The sequence below is a fragment of the Triturus cristatus genome, chromosome 5_2 (assembly GCF_964204655.1).
Source record: "Triturus cristatus chromosome 5_2, aTriCri1.1, whole genome shotgun sequence".
Taxonomy (NCBI): domain Eukaryota; kingdom Metazoa; phylum Chordata; class Amphibia; order Caudata; family Salamandridae; genus Triturus; species Triturus cristatus.
In genome coordinates this window covers 114,100,162-114,116,567 of record NC_140588.1, presented here as the reverse complement: position 1 = coordinate 114,116,567, position 16,406 = coordinate 114,100,162, and positions in this window count along the sequence as shown.

The following is a 16,406-nucleotide window of genomic DNA, read 5'->3' as shown; positions in this document are numbered from 1 at the left end:
AAATTCAGGAAATTGCATTAGAAGAACATACAGTTGCACAGCAAGGTGGGGGAACAATGAACTTGTACATGGTTTTGGATCATGGAGCAGGTGACATAAACATACCTTTTTATTTACATTATTCACATATGGGTGCATGTTGGAATAATTTGCTAAATTATTTATTGGTGATTTGATGGGGCTGAATTGTGGGAAAAAAATTTATTGATCGAATGTATAGGCTTTTTTTGAATGACATTTATTACAAAAACAAGGTAAAGGAGATCAAAAGAGAAGGTATAAAATCAGAAATCTTCCTCAACAATATATGTAAGGACTTCAGCAGAACAGGAAGTGACATCTCTATGTAAACATTTAATATTCATTATTCATCAGTGAGTGGTGGTTGGGTAATTAGTTGGTCCTACGGTAGACTTAAGCTGCATTTAGAGTGCTACATATAGCATGGTCAGTTATGTAAGCAATTAAATGCCATTGTTGAAATGTATTTATTTTGCATTGTGTATATAACAGCCGATCTCGGCTAATTAAAATGTATTCCAATTAGGCCTCAGTGAAATTTTAACTATGCTGAAGTAATTTTGGTAATTACACATTACTCTTAGACGCAAAATTACTAATAATTACTCCATTACACCCACTCACATAATTATGAGTAAAATGGGGGAAGGTTCGGACAGAAATAATGAATTTAGCGAGTACATGTGGCTGCTTGCACTGCTGTTCATATTGTTTTGCATTTAGCACTATTTTCTTAATGTAAAATGCATCTTCAGGTTCCTTTTGGAAACGAGGGTGTGTCTTGTGCTAAGAAACCGGTGTTTATTGCCTGGGATAAGTGGGGGAAAAAGCCTACCTCAAGAGCACATTTAGTAAATGTGAGTGGCTGCTCAACTTGATATTCATGTTCTGTTACATTTAGTGCTATTTTTTAGTGCAAAATACATCTTTGTGTTCGTTTTGAACATAAGGGGTCATTTTGTGCTAAGAAAATAGAGCTAAATGCAGAATGACCCTTCTTGTGTAATTGTGAGTCATTTTTAGGTAGTTCCAGATGATTATGCTACAAGGAATTATGAGAGTTATGCTCTATTTAAAAAGGAATACAAAGCTGCTCATGATAGACTTGTAAGAAATTGGATTATTGGTTAAGTGTGGTGTTAGGCCCATTTAGTCAACAACTAATATCCCTGTCATAGTGTGAACCACAAAACAAAAGTCACCAAATTAACCCTCTGGTAGCTCGGCATCAAACAGCCAGGCTTAATGTAGAGGCAACATGTGAAGTATTTATGTGGCGCACAAACAGTAATGAAGTGAAAACAGGTCACAAGAAAAATCCCAAACCATTTTAGATATATAATATTATGCCAAAAAAACAAAATTCCAATCAGTAGAACCTGATATATTCGATTTTAAAGTTTTAAGTAAATATAGTGCCTAAAAGCACAATGAACCACTCATGGTCATATGGTCGAGCTAGACCGGGGAAAAGTTACAAGTTCAGGATGACGGCGATGGCGCATGGGCAGCATATAGCAACCAGGTTAGTCCCACTGAAAAAGTTACCTTCTTAAAGTCCTATGTGAGAAGTCCACGAGGAGCAGGGAAAGTGTTGTGGATGGTCGTCGCTGTGTTGCAGACAGCAGGGCAGACCTCTGGGAGCATTAGCACTTTTCTCTTAGGGCAAGGCAGTCATTCTTTTATTAAGTATACAGGTCCTGGAGTGTGCTGAAGAGTGACTCTGGATGTCCAATAATTATACCTGATGCCAGTCTTTGAAGTGGGCAGATTCCCTATATTACCCCCGCATCTGGTTCTGGAAAGTTCTTCTCTTCCCCTGCCAAGTCCACAAGAGGCGACAAAAGGGTAGTGGCAGGTTCCTTTGTTTGTGCTAGAGACAAGACCTTTGAAGAGTAAGCAAGGTGAGGCATGGCTCCGTCCCCAGCCATCTTTTCATGATGGCCAACCTGTCCACACCTAGTCCCCTTTGTGTCACTGCCTGAAAGTAATACACAAACCTCAACAGCAGAGCCATTCACAGTCATAATACCCAGGACAGTAGCAGAGGAACACATTGTTCAGCAAAAGAAAATGACAACTTTCTAAAAATTGCACTTTCCGAATTGTGACCTAAAATCTGACCTTACCATTAAAGAGGATTTTTATGGCATGATTCAGTTGAGTGTAAACAGTATATTTCTATCTGCTCCCAATCTACACTTATAACTTATTAAATGTGATAAGGTAACCCAGTGTTATTCAATAGGAGAGATAGGCATGCTACATTGAAAAAAGAATTGCAGGAGTTTTGCGCTGCCAGGACATACAAATCTGAAGTGCACATGTCTCACTTTTTAAGCAGAGTGCACCTTGCCATATAAGCCTTTTGGGCCTACCTTTAGGGTGACTTATACATATTTAACGGGAAGATTTAGGCCTGGCAAAAAGTTCATGTTGAAGGGGCCCTGCACCAAATAGGGAAATGCAGTGACAGGAACCACCATGATGAGGCTTCCTGGCACTGCCCAATAAATGACCACTAACTTTTCACTTCTGTCATTCATTCACTCAATTTGCTTAAAATCAGGAAAGGGCAATAGTAAAACATACTATTACAGAGGAAGTTGGATCTACCACACAATTTGGGCATAGTTTGGGTCATGGAGCAGATGAATTAAACACGTGCATTTCTGTTTATATTATTCATATATGGGTGCAGTAATTTGCTAAATTCTTTTTATAAAACCTATTTTCTTGATCTAATGTATAGGCTTTAATTGAATAGCATTAAGGGCCTTATTACAATTTTGGTGATCCTCCAGCAGCACCGCTACCACGCTGTCCCCAGAGGACCACCAAGTCCGAGGTGCGCCCACCAGCAGGATTACAATGGTACTCAATGGAAGGCAGACGGTGCAATGGCAGTCTGATGGTGGTGCCACACCATGCAGGAACGGGGGTGCAAATCCAGGGGTGCACCCCTGCATGCACCCCTCAGCTCATAAGTGGCAGGGGGACCTGTTAGGGCCCCCTTAGTTGCATGTCCACCACATGGACACAGCAATCCTGTGGCAATCCGACCTCCACGCTCGTAATACTGGTGGCGGGCCCTCAGCGTGGCAGTGGTTGGACCGTCACCATGAGGAAGGGGGTCCTATGGACCGCCGTACTCATAATAAGGGCCTTAATGTTTTGTTTCCCTCTCTAGGTAATCTGCTACAGGTCGTAAACTTTTCATGTTTCCTGCTTTCGGTATTTGCATTCGATTTATTGGGCTTACGATATGTACATCATGCAATGGGATAAATAAAGCCTTGTTATTCTACTACTTTGTTCTGTGGTTGTGGCCATTTTCTATTTCAGATGAAAAGCTGACTATTTTCTTTACACTGCCTTCTTTTTGTATTTTTCTTTTTAGAATATTGGAATGTTTGGCACTCCATTAAAGAATGATATGACTCAGGACTAATAATGTCTGGAATAAGACTTTTGCTCCAACATTCCAATGTTTATTTTCTGTTTCCCTCTTTTGAATTTAGAACATTCTATCCTTAGTGGGTAAAATGTTATAATAGCTGAATAGCACCTACTGCCTTATGCTGTACCAGTTGTTAATGGCCCTCTCCCTCATTGTAGGCCCGTGCCTGTGGCTGGGGCAAATAATTCGCACTCAGGGCTTTAAACAACTGGTATAGACCTCGTTAGAAAACTAAAAGGCTATATTACACCCTTGAGGAGAGGTACCCACAAAGGGTAAGAGAGGTGGGTTCTGTACAAAAGACACAGATAGATTAGTAATCAAAAGGATTGTAAAGAAGTGTGCACAAATTATGCGTTTGTACTCAGACTGTGTCCATACTAAGCTGCACATCACCTACAAGTGTAGACAACTAATGAGGACTTTTTTTTAGAATTCTATCTTTAGAAACAACATAAAAACGAAAATAAAAAGGAAGTGCAATTCGAAATGAGAGGGTTGGGTTGTTCAAGCACGGATCTTTTAAAATGATGCTCCCAGCTGAGGTTTTTCAAAATTAGTGATTGCTCTTTCATAAACAATTGCATTGATATTGTGCATTAAAAAAAAATAGACTGATCTAATTGAGAACATATTTTATTGTTGCAGAACAATGGAAAATGCATTAATTTTGTTAGTAGTAAAATACACCAAACAAGCAAGTGGCATCCTAACAGCTCCAAGACAATTTCGTTTTTGTTTTACAAAACTGCAAAGATATTTTTTATGTTTCACTAATACACAAACTTTACTTGGCAACTAATGAATTTTAGGTAATACCAAAAGAGTTTCACCCACTTTAAGGCGTTCACTTTACCACTCTCGGAAGGATGGAGCACAGAATTTGCCCTTTCTTGCCTTGGCAGCAATGAGCGGTCAGATTACTGAGTCACTATGCCAATATATGTGCTGCGCCATTAAACTACCAATACCCTGCGATACGGTATTTACTGGATGCAGTAATTACCTCCTATTCTGAGCTTTCTTTGGATTGGTCCACGCTACATCATCTTTCGTGATGCTTCAACACTACTTCCGAGGCTCTGGATAGGTATGATGCCAAATTATCCCATGAAGAAGATAAGATTTGGGCCCTTGGATATTCCGGCCGTAAATAGGTGGACCCAGAGCGTTATCTAGCTAAAGGCACTTACCATAGAACATGGGCTTAGGGCAACTAATGGGCCGATCAGAGCCTCAAAGAGCGCATATGTTTAAGAAGAATGTCTGACGTTACAACGCATACATTTACAACGCATGCCTTTACAAAGCAGTTTTACATTGCAACATCCTTTACAACGCATTTTTTTACATCGCATGCCATTGCATCGCATTTTCAGAAACTATCTTTAAAACGCATTTTATTACATCTCATTATACCTTTACAACGCATACCATTACAATGCATACCATTACATCACATTTAAGGTAAGTGTTGGGTAGTATAGGGGTAATAATTACTATTCTAACTCCAGTGAGTGCAACAGTAGGGTAAGTGTTGGATAGTGTAAGGGTACTATGCATTGTAATGGTATGCGTTGTAATGACTTGCGATGTAATGCCTGCGTTGTAGTGACATGCATTATAAGGACATGTGTTGTAGTGACATGCGATGTAATGGCTGCGTTGTAATGACATGCTATGTAAAAGCAAAGCGACGTAATGACTGCGTTGTAATGGTTGTTTCCTGTTTAAGAAGCCTAACCACCTGAGCCTCATTGGCTACAATTTCGTTGATTTGAGGTTGTGGTCAATGGTTGATGATATGACTATTATTGGTGAGATGGAGAGTGACCACAATCAAGTACAGCTTAAGCCTTTCGGGGGCCATGGGCCAAATGTAAATTTTTTGGGGCCCCTGTTCTGAACAGCTTTGAATTTATGATCCAATTTCAGCTCCTTTATGCCATCTTTGACCAGGTCACTGAGTGCACAGGCACACCGGTCTAAATTCTAAATGTATTTACATCTAATTTTCAAGGATAGTGGCCTATTTTTGATATTGTAATGCAGCAGCAGCTCACTAATATTACTGCAAATAATATGTGACATCCTCCCATTTCTCATATGTGAGGTTTTCGATCTAAATGAAACCTTTTTTATGGACATTACAGTGTTGAAACACAAACATTTCTCTGACAAAGGTCTGAAATAGAGTCCCATACATCACCTACATTAAAAATAAATTAAAGGAAAATGATATTAAAACGATCTGTTTATGAATTATCCAAGGTCATCAGGGAAAAAAACTCTTCAGATTAGAGCAGGCTCTATCAGGGGGTCCCCTGAAAGGCTGGGACCCTGGGCCAGGGCCCACTCTGCCCATGCCTTAAAACATCTGTAACCACAATCCTCTCTCTGACACCATGTCAGCATTCTGTGATAGCCATCCTTCTGTCCATCATCAGCTTTTTTTACAAGGGTCATCAAGTTTACAGCTAATATGCAGCATCTCAAAAGGCACCAAGCAGCTGCCTGGCCAGACATTCTTTGGCCTATAAGTCAGGAACTCCAGTATGCCCTTAGAAAGATTGAGAGTGGTCCCCCCCACACTGGAACCACGCCCACAATTGGTGCTTTATGTGCAGCTTTTTTTGTGCACATTATTTCCTATTTTAGAATCCCCAGGCACCTCCACAAGAAAACAGGCTCTAAACTCAGCCTCCCAATCAACAGGGAATGTTGGCCCCTCAGCACATCCTGACCCAAGCTATTCAATTTTGGCATGTTGCATCCATTCCTGTTATAAGAAAACAATGTTAAGTTGTAATAGTCACTGCTAATAGAGCATGGGAAGAGGTGAGATGGTCAGATCTCGGAAAACGTCTGCAGGGCCAAGGACTGCGCCAAATTCAGGTCAGTTGCCCCTAGGGGTGGTAATCCGTCTGCTCATGAACCTACCAAATGTGTTTCCCCATCAGTTTGGCATGATTACTTTAAGAACCTCTGCCATGAGGCCTCACTACACACATACGCGGATGCCTGGGCGGCTACTTTTCCTTTGAACGTCTCCACCTCAATATTTGATATCTCTGATATCTTAGAGTTCTTTAAACCTGTCACCAATAGCAGGGAGACTGGCCCTTGTGGCATACCAGCTGATATATTTCAATCTGATATTGCTGCCTGGTCTAAATTTGTTCTTAACCTCACCAATGCTGTGGTGGAGGGTGCACCCATGCCTGACTCGTGGAAGGGCGCGGTGGTTCTTCCAATCCACAAAAAAGGTGATTGGGCTCAACCAGGCAACTATAGACCCATCAGCTTCATTGAGTGCATCCAAAAATTATGCTACCTCTGTGTCCTTTCTAAGATCCAGGACTGGATCCTCACAGCCAATGTGCTTAGTCCATTCCAAGCTAGGTTCCATCAGAAACCTTCAACAATAGATCCGGCCTTTTGTTTCCTGCAGGGGCTACCTTTATGTTGCCTTTGTCGATCTTCAATCTGCCTTTGATTTATCCTTCCATCGGAATCCATGGCATACCCGTAGTTAATTTGGCATGCCACCCGATATAGTCAAGTCAAGGAAAACTTTATTCGACTGCTGTTATAACAATCATAAATGCACAAGAATAAAAAAAATTGCAGATTATGAATGAAATGAAATGAAAAGTGAATTTATAAAGCACAAATTGCTGCCCTGAGGCGTCCAAGCGCTACCTGAAGAGTGAGGTAGGAATAACCGGAATGGTTCGATGAAGTTAGTTTTGGGGGGTGAAGAGAAAGGTCTTTAGATGTTTCCAAAAAGAGGGAAGGTTGGGATTGGATCTAAGCTGAGAGGGTAGGAGGTTCCACAGCTTGGCGGCGTTGTGTGAAAACATCCTGCCGCCAGCTCTTGTTCTCCTAATTCTGGGAACTGTTGCTAAGAAAGCCTGGCCGGAGCGAAGTTGTTTCCTAAGATGGTAGTGAGTGATAAGGTTACGGCAGATTGCCGGTCCTTTGTCCCAGAAGGCCTGATGGGCAATACACAGTGCCTTAAAGGAGATTCTTTGCCGGACCGGTAGCCACTGCAGGCTCCTCAGTCCGGGTTTGGCTGATAATCTCCATGGCAGCTGTAATAGTGTGCGAGCGGCACAATTTTGAATAGTCTGCAACTTACGAAGTGTATAGTCAGGGGCACCGAGGTACAAAGAGTTGCCAAAGTTTAGTCGAGACTGGATCAGACCTTGAACAGCAACCTGCTTGGCCTCCATAGGTAAAAGTGGGAACACTTTTCTAAGCATCCTAAGGAGGCCAAAGCAGGTCGCAGACAGCCTAGTAGCCTGGGTGTTGAAAGTTAAGGCTTTGTCCAGCCATATCCCCAGACTTTTTATATTGTCCTTGGATGCAGGTGGAATGCCTAAGCAAGGGGGCCAGAGAGAGTCAAAAGACATTGGAGCAGCGGGCCCCAGGAGCATGAGCTCAGTTTTATCCCCGTTAAGTTTGAGGAAAGATCAGGTCATCCATCCTTTCACTTCCTCCAGACATTGCCTTAGTCCCCTTTGCGCGGAACGGCTATTCTCCTGTGCCAGGGATACCACTAGCTGAGTGTCGTCCGCATAGGAGACGATCTTAATACCAAATGGGCGGACAACCTCAGCCAGTGGTCGCATATAGATACCAAATAGCGCAGGGCTTAATGATGAGCCCTGCGGGACCCCACAGCTCAGGGGTTTGCTAGAGGACACAATATCACCCTCAAAGATCTGGAAGGATCTATTGCTTAGGAAGAATTTAAGCCAGCATAATGCCTTGCCTGAATTTCCCATTTCAGAGAGGCGACAGAGAAGCACATCATGGCTAACTGTGTCAAAAGCTGCGCTTAGATCAAGGAGGATCACTGCCACTGATCCGCCTTGATCCAAGATCCTTCTAGTTTCCTCGGTTACTGCCAATAGGGCAGTCTCCGTCCCATGTTTTGGTCGGAAACCTGTTTGGGTGATATCCAGCAGCTGATTGGACTCCAGAAAAGCAGTCAGATGTATATTAATGTGTTTCTCCAGGATCTTGCTTACCCAGGGGAGCAGGGAAATAGGGCGATAGTTGCTAAAATCGCCAGGATCCAAGTTGGGTTTATTCAGTAAGGCATGGACCATTGCCTGCTTCCAGAGTGGTGGAACTATGCCGGAAGTAATGGAAGCAATGAGGAGGTTCTTGATGGTAGGGAGAACCACCTGGATTACCGAGATCATAGCCTTTGGAGGGGCTGGGTCACTAGGTGACCCTGATTTCACTTGCCGCGCTAGAGTCTCCAAAGAGTCCTGTTCCAACAGAGGAAAACATTCCAAGATAGCCATGGGTTGAGGAGGGAATTCCACCTGACAGGGTCATGCCTGAGAGACAAGATGAGAATCAGTGTCAGAAAAAGAGGAATATATTTGGAGAACTTTTTGGTGGAAAAAGGCTGCCAGGTTGTTGCAGTGAGCTAGCGATTTACAAGGTAGCGTGGATGGCGGTGGGGGTTTTGTGAGACTCTTCACTATTTGAAAAATTTCCTTGGGTTTAGATTTGGCCAGCAAGATTTGAGTGGAAAAGTAAGTTGCTTGGGCGAGATTAACCTCGTTTTTGTAGGCTCTGATTGCCTTTCTGTAAAGAGCTTTATCACCTGAGGAAAAGTCAAGGCGCCACCGTCTTTCCAATTTCCTACAGTGCCTCTTTTTTATCCTGAGTTGCTCAGAGAACCAAGGGGCGGTTTTTTGTGAACGTTTCGTGGTAATTTTTCGAAGAGGGAGAGTAATCTCCAAAGAGTGCGAAATCCACTCTTCGTACTCCTGATTGGCCATGTCAGGATCCGTGTTGGGGAGAGGGCGGGAGCTGATAAGGCTGTTGGACCAGGATTCCACAGAGAGTCTCGCCCAGTTTCTAAAGTTCTTCTCGCTGTGGATTAGGCGGGGTGGTTTGCAGATAGACCATGAGAGAGGGACAAGAAGATGGTCAGTCCATGGAAGATCAATGGGGCGTCCAGCCTTAAGGTTAGAACAGTTGCTGAACAGGGTCCAATAAATGGCCCTTGGAGTGAGTGGCAGAGTCAACCAGCTGTTCCAATTGTGAAGCCGCTAGGTCGTTCGCTAACTCAGAAGTGATATGATCATGGGCGGCATCAAAGTGAAAATTGAGATCGCCTAGCAATGTATAGTTCGAAAGCGTTGCAACAGCTTCGGCTAAGATCGAGGGTAGGACCTTATGAAACTGCCTCGGGGGGCCTGGAGGTCGATAAATCAAGGTGCCTGAGAAGCAGTTGTTAGGGGAGAAGTTAATGCTGAAAGCGAGGCTTTCGCAGTCAGGGATAGAGCTAGCAATGCATCTGCAAGAATATTGTTCTTTATATACTATTGCCAGGCCGCCTACTCTCCCAACAGACCGATTCTTCCGTAGAATTTGAAAACCCGGGGGCAGAGCTGATACGATGTCTGGGTCAGAGTCTGGCGTCAGCCCGGTTTCTGTTAGGAAAGTAACATCAGGCCTGTATTCCTCCAGCATAAGAGCGATTTCAGTCCTGTGCTTAGGTAGAGATCTACAATTTAAAAGTAGTAGATTAAAATCCAGTTTCTTGGGAGGTGGCTGGGTAGTATGGAACTCATGTTTGCACGAAGGGCAGACCGCGGGCAGTTCCAGCGCATGAAAAAAGTGCATACCATCTGTTTTTCTAGTATAGTGTAGACTTAATAGATAATCAGCGCTGTAAAGCCCTATGTGGCAGGGCAAGGAGACAGGGGTCTTGGCCCCTGGTCACGAACGGTCGCGCGCAGACGGGCTTGCCTTTAGCGCGCCATCGGCGCGCTGGGGGTGCGCCCTCTGCGCTCTGGGGGTGCGCCCTCTGCGCTCGCCGCTGCGCGCTCGCGCTGGCATGCGAATTTATGAGCCCGGTCCTCTGAGTGACTAGAGCGCTATCCGCTCCCCCCCACCCAAGATGTCAGCCAGAAATCACACTGCTAGTCCTCCTTCACCGCGTTCACAGGAGCGGTGTGGATCCGGACAGCGGTGGCGTGGCGAGGGTGAGGTCAGGAGAGGTATGGCCCCAATGTTCAAGCGTGAGGAGTGGCACGAAAGAAGACAGGCAAGTAATGCACAAAATGATTAAAAGTAAGATTTTAAAAAGCAAACAGAACCTCCCGGCTTCCGCCTCAGGAGAGTTTCAAGTGTAGCGCGCTCGCGCTGGCATGCGAATTTATGAGCCCGGTCCTCTGAGTGACTAGAGCGCTGTCCGCTCCCCCCCCACAAAATTACATGCATAAAAACAACAATCCAAATAATGACATTAAAATATCAATTAATGTTAGAACTGCAGTAATAAAAAACATAAAAATGTCAAAAGCCAATTCTACTATAGTTCATTCATCGTCATGATTTTCCTTTGTGCAAGTACCTTCTTGAAGAACATAGTTGAGCACCAGGCAGTTATTTCTCTAAAAACTGTAGCCTAATCAATGCTGGGTGGCATTGCCGCAGTCCCTGTAGTTTTAAAATCGGTAAAATCCATGCTTTCTTCAAAACGACATAAAATTTACAAAATAAGACCAGATGAATAGTGGATTAAGTAGAGTGATTGTCGCATGGACATAAAGGCAATACCTGTGACCAATCATTGATTTTAGGAAAGGCCACGAGTCTGTAAATAATGTCCAGCCTGAACCAAGTTAATAACTGCCTGTCCCAAGTGCCAGGTACAAAAGTAAGGTAAGGTTCCATTTTACAGGTGGTTACAATTAACTGATGTTGCCTTACACTGGGTTTAACAACTTCTCCTGTAATTCTTGTTGTGGCCAGTAGCTGAAGACACTCCTTTCTTAGGGCCTTTCTAGAAATTGCCCGTATGGACCAAGGATCAGTAAAGTATTCTGGGTGATCAATATCATTCATAAAGTCACGCACTTACTTTACCCAGGGGATCCTTAAAGCCCCTTCTAGTTTTTTTGCCATTCCTGTAGGATCTCTCTATTTAGCTTCGGTTGATCCTTTGTCCAGATCCTGTGCCACAGGAGAATTGGTTCTAACTTAATAAGATCAGAAATTAAAGAAATACCCAGTTCAAGTGAGCTGGCATGTAGGGATAAAATATATCGTAAAAATGAGTCTTCCACGGTTTGTATGGGGTAGTTATTACCAAAACCTCATACACCTGCCCCGTATATTACGTAAGCGATGCATTTAGCCTTGTAAATTTGGATGAGCTACCCTGGCGGCTTCCTTCCCAATTTTCTAGAGAAAGATGCCAGGGCAGCTGTTGTCTTGACAAGTGCCAGTTTTTTGGCAAGAATGGCTTGAGACCACGAGTCGCCTTGATTGAATAAAATGCTGAGGTAAGAAAAACTCTTAGTCTGTTCTAATTTTTGCCTGTCCGCAAACATACTATTCATCCTCTGGGGTACACGTCCACAGCTCATTGTATAGGTCTTAGAAATATTGTGTCCAAATAATTATTCCAAGGGCCACACTTACCATTGGCCCGCAATATTAGGTAAGAAGGAGCAGTTGGCAACGTGGAAGGTTCAAACGTTTATTAGCCACCACAGAACTCTATATAGAGGAGCCTCGTCGATCCTCACCCATCAGGTGCGCCGAGGAAGACTGCTGGCTCCTTGACAGTAACACACTTTTATACATCATCAGTACAGCATACAAAACCATATATGTGGAAAAGTACCAGTTAGTCCTGGCGCCCCTAATGAGCTCATGCCTATTTCTATTTTCGGTTACACATACAAAGGGTTACTATCTTTACAGAGAAGGTCGAAAGGGTGACTCCCTTCTCGTCCCAGGCCTAGAGGAATTTGCCTGATACTCCCTTTTAGCAGATGTGACCTTAATTCTCAGCAACTCAGCCTGTCTCTTAATTAAATGCAAGGAAAGGGGAAAGCAGAGGGTGTGCGGAAAAGACCACGTGACTCCCAAGTGAGAGAGAGAGCCGCAATCCAAGATGGAGGCGGTTTGGTTTCTCGGCCCTTTTTGTCGTGCTAAACATAATCGGGGATTTCGAACCGTTTAATACACCATAACGGGGTAAACTATCATTAGATATACTGCGCTAATCATATCGTAATATCTTGAATACCTCAGAAATATTAATCGTAAGACCAAGATCCTCCATAAACGCATCTAAAACCCTCTGGAGGCCTAATTGAGTTCTTGACATAATTACAGCGTCATCCGCGTAGAGGAGAGCAGGTATAGGGCGTCCATTCACAGAGGAAGAGTCTTGATTATGTCTAAGGAGTGCTGGGGACAATCTGTTAATATATAAATTAAAAAGGAAGGGGGCTAGCACACAACGTTGCCGGAGCCCCCTTTTAAAGGGAAATGCAGATCTGAGCTCGCCACCCAGACCATAGCGCACTCTCACCATTGCATCAACATATACGCGGCTTAAAAAAGGATAATATGAGGATCAACACCAAGAACCCCGAGAGGCTCCCACAGTCTATTGTGTTTTACAGAATCGAATGCCGCTGTAAGGTCAACTAAAACCAGGTAAAAATTGCCTTTTTTGGCTCTTATATATTTACCAATCAGTAAGGCCAAATTTAGGCTCTGCTCAATCATCCCTAAGCCTTCTTTTAAACCATATTTTATATCTGATAGGACCGAGTTCTCTTCTGTCCAAGCTTGCAGGTGTTCTAAGATAATACGTCCCGCTACCTTGACCATTGAATCTATTAAGGAAATAGGCCTGTAACACCCGGGATCATCTCGGTCCCCTTTTTCTAAAATTGGGACGATGATGGATTCCGCCCAAGTCTTTGGCATAGGGGAAATGCAGATAGCATTAATAACTTGTGTTATAATGGGTCCCCAGAGGACGATATTTGACTTAAACAAGTCCACGGGTACTCCATCAGGGCCAGGCGCCTTACCACCATGGCTCGCTAGCAGGGCTCTTTCCACTTCCCCCACCCGATATATTATCTTTAGGTTTACGCCTGCACAAGGATAATTATCCCCGAATCCATTGGGTTACCCCCGATATTTTACAAAGAGAGTGCCAGTCTCCAAATGTGTCCTTCAGTGCTGTGTATTGGCCTTGACATTTTTCCTGCTGTATATCATTGGCATAGCGCTATCCTTGTCCCAGCTCAATACCGGTGCCCCCTCTCTAGCAAACACCAGAACCCATATTCTCTTATTTGCTGATGACACCCTTTTGATCTCCAAGATGATGAGTGGTCAACAGAAACTTCTGATTACCTTTGATGAGCTTTGTCTAGCCCGAGGGACTAAACCTAATGCACTTTAACCCTCATAAATCTTTTAAAGTGTGTCTTGTGCTAGGTGGTGTCCCATTAGAGAGAATGTATTCTTTTGCATATTTAGGTGTGAAGTTCTAATCGGATATGTCACGGAAGCCTCATATCATCAAGGCTACCCTCAAACATAGACATCTGACAGGATTAATACTAAAAGAGCAATGTGGTTCCTACACCAAACCTATAGCATCAGCTTTACACATATGCCAAGCAAAGGCCCTAGGCTCTTCCATCTATAGGGTGGAACTATCGTGCTTTGCCAACATTAATAATTTGATTATGTCTGAAAACAAATTAATGAGAGCAATCACCTCCTGCCCCAAGTAGCCTTTTGTACCCTTTATTCCAGGATTTGGGTGTAAAAAGAATCGCAGCCAAAGCTGAGTTGCACCCCCTCCTATCTTGGAGGAGAATTTGGACCACACCTGAACTTTCCCTCAATGTTATTGCCTTACAGGATGTTATAGCTGCAAACTGTTCCATGAAATTTCTTGGTTACGGTTACAGCTAATCAAATAGCAGCTCCTCTCGTGGATTGATGGCTCTCTGGGAAGCTCCTGCAACTGGCCATTTTCCTTCTGAAATTGTCTTAAAGCAGTACTGGCTCAATGTAATGTCCCCAGTGCTTGGATAGCAGCCAGTACAACCACATCACAAGACTTCCTTGGGCCTTGGGCTCTTCTGGTACCTAAATACAGCGCCTATGGATAGGAAACTCTGGGGCATATGTACAATCCCTTTCACCACCACAACGTCACCTATAGTTTCATTATGGTGGTGATAGGGGCTGTGACTTATTTACAAGGTAGGGTTAAGCCATGTTAAGTGGCTTAACGCTGCTTTGTACATAAGGCCCCCTTTCACACTATGGTTAGCATGAAAGAGGTGGGCAGTGGGTGTTGCTGTGGGATTTTCACCGCAACACCCATTCATTTTTACCCTGCCCCCTATGTACAAGGGTGGCATGCATAGGAGGTAGCGCCAAAATTAAGAGCAGGTAGATGCGGGAAGGGACTACTCCCTACACCCTACACATAAACAATCCTCCCCTGCACGCAGACAAACTTGCACTCTGGTGCAAGGGTGCCTGCGTTAGCACTAAGTTGCTAATCTTAGCGCAATCGCAGGGGGAAACGCAAGAATGCACCACATTCTTCTAAATATGGTGCAGCCTTGCATTTCAGAAGTGGAGGAGAGAGGCGTTAAGCCAGGAAGGCTAACGCCTCTCTCCTCCACTTCCTTGTACATATCCCCTTCTATTTCCAGTTCAGAGTGGGAGTATTGCCATTAAGGAGATTTACTTCCAGATGGTCTTTTCCTTCATCTTCTGTCTGCCCTGGGTGCAACAATCTGGAGGAAACAGTTCCTCATGTCTTCTTTGTTTGTCCGGCATGTGTGCACCCCCACTCTCTCTGGCTTGCAACTGTATGCATTAGGCTTGGGACGCACAGCCACTCTACTGCTTTGTGCATTCTTACATCTGACTGCAGTCTCCTATTCGCTTGTGCAGTCACTAAGTTTCTAGGGGACATGTGGTTGCTGAGAAGGTGGTGTCTTCTTCCCAAGTAGAGTTAGATCTACTGTTATGATTCCTCAGTCTTGTCGCATCCTGCTGCCTCTTCAATGCCTGGGGAATATGGCCATGTACAGAATCGGTTTTATGATTTTAATATTGTTTTACATGATCACAACCGATTGTACTTATTTATTACGGATATATTTGTGTTGTATGTGTACTTTTAAGGCCCCAATGGCAGAAATAAAGATTATTTTGACTCTTGAATCAGTAAATGCCTCCTATGCTAGGCTTTCTAGGTTAAAAAGAGACATGAAGTGTTTATTTGGTGTTTATTGCACAAACATCTTCATTTTTGTCTTTCTATGCTTCTCACCCTCACGAATTTGGGAAGATTGCTCCTGACTAATAATATATGTCAGGGGAAAAAAACAGAGGCAGAGTCAACATCTCAAAACTAAAAATTCCAGTCTGTGCAAAAACACCTGTTTGCATACTCGATAGTCATCTCTAAAATTTGCTGTTCATATGATCTGCATAAACCATATTAAAATTAGGTATGTGATAAAATGATTAGCTAAGTCAAATTATATGGATATCTAGTTTTTAAACCCAACACAAGCCATAGCCTCAGCAGTTGACCTCCTATGCCAGGTACTGTTTACAGAAACAGTGTTCACATGCAAAGCCAAACATTATTAATGAAAACGCTTGTAAGAAAATCTGGTTCATATGGTCACAGGACAATCAGAAGTAATTGAGCCCCAAGTATGTAACCTGAGGTAGCTCACACTGAGAACCGAAAGTCCCTTTTAGAAATTGATTCTCATAGTTGCGAGGCACATTATTCTAAAGCTGACTAAGGGAGATCCTGTGGGCTGGAATCCAGTAAAGCATAAATTACTAATCAATAAATATTTTCCAGTCATTGCCTTTTCTTTTCTTTTAATGAAGAAACGTATTTTAATATAGTCCCAACTAAACACTATGCTCAACATTACAAATAATTACAAAATGGAAGGTGGAGTTACCAATTCTGTCATTTTGCCAGCTATTGCCTCATTACAGTGATCAAATTCGTCTAATGAGAGATCTGACATGATTGTCAGAGCTATCCCCTGAATGCAGTATGATGCCCAGCTTTCAC